This window comes from Mesoplodon mirus, assembly GCF_964341445.2.
Source record: "Mesoplodon mirus genome assembly, contig: HAP1_SCAFFOLD_196, whole genome shotgun sequence".
Classification (NCBI taxonomy): domain Eukaryota; kingdom Metazoa; phylum Chordata; class Mammalia; order Artiodactyla; family Ziphiidae; genus Mesoplodon; species Mesoplodon mirus.
In genome coordinates this window covers 1,386,929-1,395,469 of record NW_028295695.1, presented here as the reverse complement: position 1 = coordinate 1,395,469, position 8,541 = coordinate 1,386,929, and positions in this window count along the sequence as shown.

Here is an 8,541-nt window from a genome sequence, read left to right as displayed (position 1 = left end):
TCACCCAATCTCACCAATACTCTCAGTCCCATGTGTCCAGCCTTATGCCACACACAGCTGTCATTGTAGATCGGGTCATTCCAGGTTTCATCAGAGAACCTGAAGGAATTATAAAGAATTTCCCTGTTTTTTTGTTTTGTTTTAGAAATTCCTCTTTATACTGGGTTTGAGCTGATTCTCACTGCCATGTTTATGCCAGTCTAGACACACTTGATTCCCTTACAGAGACATATCAATACATAGGTTTTAAGAATCTTACTAGTCAGATATATTCCTCTGCGGGAAATATGGGGTTTTGAGTCCCTTTCACTGAGGAAGGTGTAGGTCTTGTCTATTCCATAGTGGGTTTTTGGAACGCTACCTGTGCTTATATCAAACTCCGGTTTTATGAATACCCCCACCTCTCCTTCTCTTAAGCTGGCATAAGAGTGTTTTCTAAATGTGAGACTCTGATCTCTTTCCTAACTCAGTTAATGTGTAGCCATGTTTACAGGATCTTCATAAGTGATATCTTATGATAAGTTTCTATTTCTGTGTGACTTATTTCACTTAGAATCATCGTACCTGAATCCACTCCTTTTGCTGCTACTGGTCTTATGACATTGATTTCATGGCTGAGGGATATTCCATCGTACGTAAGTACCACTATTTTTTGAACCATTTTTATATTTCCTGGGATATTTATGGTGTACCCAAGTTGAGGTTCTTGTAAGCAGTGCAGCCCTAAATTTAGGGGTGGCTCTGTCTTATTGATTTTCAGTTTTCCCAAGGTATATTCCCTAGACTGGAAGTGCCCTTGGCTCTGTAGCTCTGTTGTTTACTTGTTTTAGGGAACACAGTGCACTCCTCCAGAGAGGCAGTTGGTAATTTACATCCCGCCCATCAGCATAACAAGGCTCCCTGTTCTTCAGGGCCTGTCTTGCCTTTCTGGTTTTTACCCATTTTGTGGATGTCCCTTTTGACCCGTGGGAAGTCATACTTCTTTGTAGTGCAGATTTGCATTTCCCGCTTGCTTGCTTGGCAAAAAAGGGTGTATGCGATTTCTCCTGTATATATTCAAGAGAAAATGCATACGCCCTTTTTGGCCAAGTGCATCATTGTCGAAATTGTGCCCCTCTTCCTGTTCTTTACATGTTATTCCAACGTACCTCATGAAATCTGTTTCCGGCTATTCTGCCTCGCTTTCAAGTCCGCCTCGTTGCCTTCCCTCAACAGATTTTTGGACGATAGTTGCCCTTTATTATTCTGCCAGGTTGTGAATTGCTGTGCCCCTGAGCTCCATTTTTTAACTCGTTTTTGTGAGCTGAACGCAAGTCCAGTATTTTGGTTCGGAACCTATACTGGTTTTCGGTGGGTGGCTGAGGCTTTGGTCAATTCTTCTTCCTCCCGGGAAATAAGAGTGACATGTGCCCGTCCAAATGCCTAACAGCTACTGTCTCATTGGTTCTCCCTCTTCCCTTTCATCCTTTGCCAAATTGGCAACCTGGGAGAACCAGGAGGTTAAAGGTGCTGTCTCTCCAAGTTGGGAGATTGATAGTAAAGCAGTTGGAAAGTCAAGCTGGAGCACACGAAGAGGGACTATTTGTTGACTTTTAGAAACCTTTCGTATTCACAGTGTGTCCATTCTCTAGGTTTCCCATACATGTTATAGCTATAGTAATATTCCCTTCAACCTGGAGAGTTGGTACCCATGGAATGGGTGCCATGCATTATTGCTTTAAAGGGTCTGCATTTGCTCACCCAATCTCGCCAATCCTTTCAGTCCCATGTGTCCAGCCTTATGCCACATCCAGCTGTCGTTGTAGATAGGGTCGTTCCAGGTTTCATCAGAGACCCTGAAGGAATTGTAAAGAATTTCCCTGTTTTTTTGTTTTGTTTTTGAAATTCCTTTTTATAGTGGGTTTGAGCTGATTCTCTCTGCCATGTTTATGCCAATCTAGAAACACTTGATTCCCTTAAGAAGTCATATCAATACATAGACTTTAAGGTTCTTACTAGTCAGATATATTCCTCTGCGCGAAATATGGGGTTTTGAGTCACTTTCACTGAGGAAGGTGTAGGTCTTGTCTATTCCATAGTTGGTTTATGGAAGGGTACCTGTGCGTATATCAAACTCTGGTTTTATGCATCACCCCACCTCTCCTTCCTCCTTAAGCAGGCATAAGAGTGTTTTCTAAATGTGAGACTCTGTTCTCTTTCCTAACTCTGTTCATGTGTAGCCATGTTTACAGGATGTTCATAAGTGATATCTTATGATATGTTTCTTTTTCTGTGTGACTTATTTCACTTAGAATCATCATACCTGAATCCACTCATTTTGCTGCTACTGGTCGTATGACATTGATTTCATGGCTGAGGGATATTCCATCGTACGTAAGTACCACAATTTTTTGAACCATTTTTATATTTCCTGGGATATTTAAGTTGTACACAAATTGAGGTTCTTGTAAGCAGTGCAGCACTAAATTTTGGGGTGGCTCTGTCTTATTGATTTTCAGTTTTCCCAAGGTATATTCCCTAGACTGGAAGTGTCCTTGGCTCTGTAGCTCTGTTTTTTACGTGTTTTAGGGCACACAATGCACTCCTCCAGAGAGGCAGTTGGCAATTTACAGCCCGCCCATCAGCATAACAAGGCTCCCTGTTCTCCAGGGCCTGTCTTGAATTTCTTGTTTTTACCCTTTATGTGGATGTCCCTTAGGACTGGTGGGAAGTGATACTTCTTTGTACTGCAGGTTTGCATTGCCCGCTTGCTTGCTAGGCCAAAAAGGGCGTATGCGTTTTATCCTGAGTATATTCAGGAGAAAACACATAAGCCCTTTTTGGCCAAGCGCATCATAGTCGAAGTTTGTCCCTCTTCGTGTGCTTTAAAGGTGATTCCAAAGTACCTCTTGAAATCCGTTTCCTGCTATTCTGCCTGGCTTTCAAGTCCGCCTAGTTGCCTTCCCTCAACAGATTATTGGACGATAGTTGCCCTTGATTACTCTGCCAGTTTGTGAATTGCTGTGCCCCTGAGCTCCATTTTTTAACTCGTTTTTTGTGAGCTGAACGCAAGACCTATATTTTGGTTCTGGACCTATAGAGGTTTTTGGTGGGTCGCTGAGACTTTGGTTAATTCTTCTTCCTCCCGGGAAATAAGAGTGACATGTGCCCGTCCATATGCTTAACAGCTACTCTCTCATTGGTTCTCCCTCTTCCCTTTCATCCTTTGCCAAATTGGCAACCTGGGAGATCCAGGAGGTTAAAGGTGCTGTCTTTCCAAGTTGGGAGATTGATAGTAAAGCAGTTGGAAAGACAAACTGGCGCAGAAGGAAAGGGAATATTCGTTGAGTTTTAGAAACCTTTCGTATTTACAGTGTGTCCATTCTCTAGGTTTCTCATACATGTTATAGCTATAGTAATATTCCCTTCAACCTGGAGAGTTGGGACCCATGGAATGGGTGCCATGCATTATTTCTTTAAAGGGTCTGCATCTGCTCACCCAATCTCACCAATACTCTCAGTCCCATGTGTCCAGCCTTATGCCACACACAGCTGTCATTGTAGATCGGGTCATTCCAGGTTTCATCAGAGAACCTGAAGGAATTATAAAGAATTTCCCTGTTTTTTTGTTTTGTTTTAGAAATTCCTCTTTATACTGGGTTTGAGCTGATTCTCACTGCCATGTTTATGCCAGTCTAGACACACTTGATTCCCTTACAGAGACATATCAATACATAGGTTTTAAGAATCTTACTAGTCAGATATATTCCTCTGCGGGAAATATGGGGTTTTGAGTCCCTTTCACTGAGGAAGGTGTAGGTCTTGTCTATTCCATAGTGGGTTTTTGGAACGCTACCTGTGCTTATATCAAACTCCGGTTTTATGAATACCCCCACCTCTCCTTCTCTTAAGCTGGCATAAGAGTGTTTTCTAAATGTGAGACTCTGATCTCTTTCCTAACTCAGTTAATGTGTAGCCATGTTTACAGGATCTTCATAAGTGATATCTTATGATAAGTTTCTATTTCTGTGTGACTTATTTCACTTAGAATCATCGTACCTGAATCCACTCCTTTTGCTGCTACTGGTCTTATGACATTGATTTCATGGCTGAGGGATATTCCATCGTACGTAAGTACCACTATTTTTTGAACCATTTTTATATTTCCTGGGATATTTATGGTGTACCCAAGTTGAGGTTCTTGTAAGCAGTGCAGCCCTAAATTTAGGGGTGGCTCTGTCTTATTGATTTTCAGTTTTCCCAAGGTATATTCCCTAGACTGGAAGTGCCCTTGGCTCTGTAGCTCTGTTGTTTACTTGTTTTAGGGAACACAGTGCACTCCTCCAGAGAGGCAGTTGGTAATTTACATCCCGCCCATCAGCATAACAAGGCTCCCTGTTCTTCAGGGCCTGTCTTGCCTTTCTGGTTTTTACCCATTTTGTGGATGTCCCTTTTGACCCGTGGGAAGTCATACTTCTTTGTAGTGCAGATTTGCATTTCCCGCTTGCTTGCTTGGCAAAAAAGGGTGTATGCGATTTCTCCTGTATATATTCAAGAGAAAATGCATACGCCCTTTTTGGCCAAGTGCATCATTGTCGAAATTGTGCCCCTCTTCCTGTTCTTTACATGTTATTCCAACGTACCTCATGAAATCTGTTTCCGGCTATTCTGCCTCGCTTTCAAGTCCGCCTCGTTGCCTTCCCTCAACAGATTTTTGGACGATAGTTGCCCTTTATTATTCTGCCAGGTTGTGAATTGCTGTGCCCCTGAGCTCCATTTTTTAACTCGTTTTTGTGAGCTGAACGCAAGTCCAGTATTTTGGTTCGGAACCTATACTGGTTTTCGGTGGGTGGCTGAGGCTTTGGTCAATTCTTCTTCCTCCCGGGAAATAAGAGTGACATGTGCCCGTCCAAATGCCTAACAGCTACTGTCTCATTGGTTCTCCCTCTTCCCTTTCATCCTTTGCCAAATTGGCAACCTGGGAGAACCAGGAGGTTAAAGGTGCTGTCTCTCCAAGTTGGGAGATTGATAGTAAAGCAGTTGGAAAGTCAAGCTGGAGCACACGAAGAGGGACTATTTGTTGACTTTTAGAAACCTTTCGTATTCACAGTGTGTCCATTCTCTAGGTTTCCCATACATGTTATAGCTATAGTAATATTCCCTTCAACCTGGAGAGTTGGTACCCATGGAATGGGTGCCATGCATTATTGCTTTAAAGGGTCTGCATTTGCTCACCCAATCTCGCCAATCCTTTCAGTCCCATGTGTCCAGCCTTATGCCACATCCAGCTGTCGTTGTAGATAGGGTCGTTCCAGGTTTCATCAGAGACCCTGAAGGAATTGTAAAGAATTTCCCTGTTTTTTTGTTTTGTTTTTGAAATTCCTTTTTATAGTGGGTTTGAGCTGATTCTCTCTGCCATGTTTATGCCAATCTAGAAACACTTGATTCCCTTAAGAAGTCATATCAATACATAGACTTTAAGGTTCTTACTAGTCAGATATATTCCTCTGCGCGAAATATGGGGTTTTGAGTCACTTTCACTGAGGAAGGTGTAGGTCTTGTCTATTCCATAGTTGGTTTATGGAAGGGTACCTGTGCGTATATCAAACTCTGGTTTTATGCATCACCCCACCTCTCCTTCCTCCTTAAGCAGGCATAAGAGTGTTTTCTAAATGTGAGACTCTGTTCTCTTTCCTAACTCTGTTCATGTGTAGCCATGTTTACAGGATGTTCATAAGTGATATCTTATGATATGTTTCTTTTTCTGTGTGACTTATTTCACTTAGAATCATCATACCTGAATCCACTCATTTTGCTGCTACTGGTCGTATGACATTGATTTCATGGCTGAGGGATATTCCATCGTACGTAAGTACCACAATTTTTTGAACCATTTTTATATTTCCTGGGATATTTAAGTTGTACACAAATTGAGGTTCTTGTAAGCAGTGCAGCACTAAATTTTGGGGTGGCTCTGTCTTATTGATTTTCAGTTTTCCCAAGGTATATTCCCTAGACTGGAAGTGTCCTTGGCTCTGTAGCTCTGTTTTTTACGTGTTTTAGGGCACACAATGCACTCCTCCAGAGAGGCAGTTGGCAATTTACAGCCCGCCCATCAGCATAACAAGGCTCCCTGTTCTCCAGGGCCTGTCTTGAATTTCTTGTTTTTACCCTTTATGTGGATGTCCCTTAGGACTGGTGGGAAGTGATACTTCTTTGTACTGCAGGTTTGCATTGCCCGCTTGCTTGCTAGGCCAAAAAGGGCGTATGCGTTTTATCCTGAGTATATTCAGGAGAAAACACATAAGCCCTTTTTGGCCAAGCGCATCATAGTCGAAGTTTGTCCCTCTTCGTGTGCTTTAAAGGTGATTCCAAAGTACCTCTTGAAATCCGTTTCCTGCTATTCTGCCTGGCTTTCAAGTCCGCCTAGTTGCCTTCCCTCAACAGATTATTGGACGATAGTTGCCCTTGATTACTCTGCCAGTTTGTGAATTGCTGTGCCCCTGAGCTCCATTTTTTAACTCGTTTTTTGTGAGCTGAACGCAAGACCTATATTTTGGTTCTGGACCTATAGAGGTTTTTGGTGGGTCGCTGAGACTTTGGTTAATTCTTCTTCCTCCCGGGAAATAAGAGTGACATGTGCCCGTCCATATGCTTAACAGCTACTCTCTCATTGGTTCTCCCTCTTCCCTTTCATCCTTTGCCAAATTGGCAACCTGGGAGATCCAGGAGGTTAAAGGTGCTGTCTTTCCAAGTTGGGAGATTGATAGTAAAGCAGTTGGAAAGACAAACTGGCGCAGAAGGAAAGGGAATATTCGTTGAGTTTTAGAAACCTTTCGTATTTACAGTGTGTCCATTCTCTAGGTTTCTCATACATGTTATAGCTATAGTAATATTCCCTTCAACCTGGAGAGTTGGGACCCATGGAATGGGTGCCATGCATTATTTCTTTAAAGGGTCTGCATCTGCTCACCCAATCTCACCAATACTCTCAGTCCCATGTGTCCAGCCTTATGCCACACACAGCTGTCATTGTAGATCGGGTCATTCCAGGTTTCATCAGAGAACCTGAAGGAATTATAAAGAATTTCCCTGTTTTTTTGTTTTGTTTTAGAAATTCCTCTTTATACTGGGTTTGAGCTGATTCTCACTGCCATGTTTATGCCAGTCTAGACACACTTGATTCCCTTACAGAGACATATCAATACATAGGTTTTAAGAATCTTACTAGTCAGATATATTCCTCTGCGGGAAATATGGGGTTTTGAGTCCCTTTCACTGAGGAAGGTGTAGGTCTTGTCTACTCCATAGTGGGTTTTTGGAACGCTACCTGTGCTTATATCAAACTCCGGTTTTATGAATACCCCCACCTCTCCTTCTCTTAAGCTGGCATAAGAGTGTTTTCTAAATGTGAGACTCTGATCTCTTTCCTAACTCAGTTAATGTGTAGCCATGTTTACAGGATCTTCATAAGTGATATCTTATGATAAGTTTCTATTTCTGTGTGACTTATTTCACTTAGAATCATCGTACCTGAATCCACTCCTTTTGCTACTACTGGTCTTATGACATTGATTTCATGGCTGAGGGATATTCCATCGTACGTAAGTACCACTATTTTTTGAACCATTTTTATATTTCCTGGGATATTTATGGTGTACCCACGTTGAGGTTCTTGTAAGCAGTGCAGCCCTAAATTTAGGGGTGGCTCTGTCTTATTGATTTTCAGTTTTCCCAAGGTATATTCCCTAGACTGGAAGTGCCCTTGGCTCTGTAGCTCTGTTGTTTACTTGTTTTAGGGAACACAATGCACTCCTCCAGAGAGGCAGTTGGTAATTTACATCCCGCCCATCAGCATAACAAGGCTCCCTGTTCTTCAGGGCCTGTCTTGCCTTTCTGGTTTTTACCCATTTTGTGGATGTCCCTTTTGACCCGTGGGAAGTCATACTTCTTTGTAGTGCAGATTTGCATTTCCCGCTTGCTTGCTTGGCAAAAAAGGGTGTATGCGATTTCTCCTGTATATATTCAAGAGAAAATGCATACGCCCTTTTTGGCCAAGTGCATCATTGTCGAAATTGTGCCCCTCTTCCTGTTCTTTACATGTTATTCCAACGTACCTCATGAAATCTGTTTCCGGCTATTCTGCCTCGCTTTCAAGTCCGCCTCGTTGCCTTCCCTCAACAGATTTTTGGACGATAGTTGCCCTTTATTATTCTGCCAGGTTGTGAATTGCTGTGCCCCTGAGCTCCATTTTTTAACTCGTTTTTGTGAGCTGAACGCAAGTCCAGTATTTTGGTTCGGAACCTATACTGGTTTTCGGTGGGTGGCTGAGGCTTTGGTCAATTCTTCTTCCTCCCGGGAAATAAGAGTGACATGTGCCCGTCCAAATGCCTAACAGCTACTGTCTCATTGGTTCTCCCTCTTCCCTTTCATCCTTTGCCAAATTGGCAACCTGGGAGAACCAGGAGGTTAAAGGTGCTGTCTCTCCAAGTTGGGAGATTGATAGTAAAGCAGTTGGAAAGTCAAGCTGGAGCACACGAAGAGGGACTATTTGTTGACTTT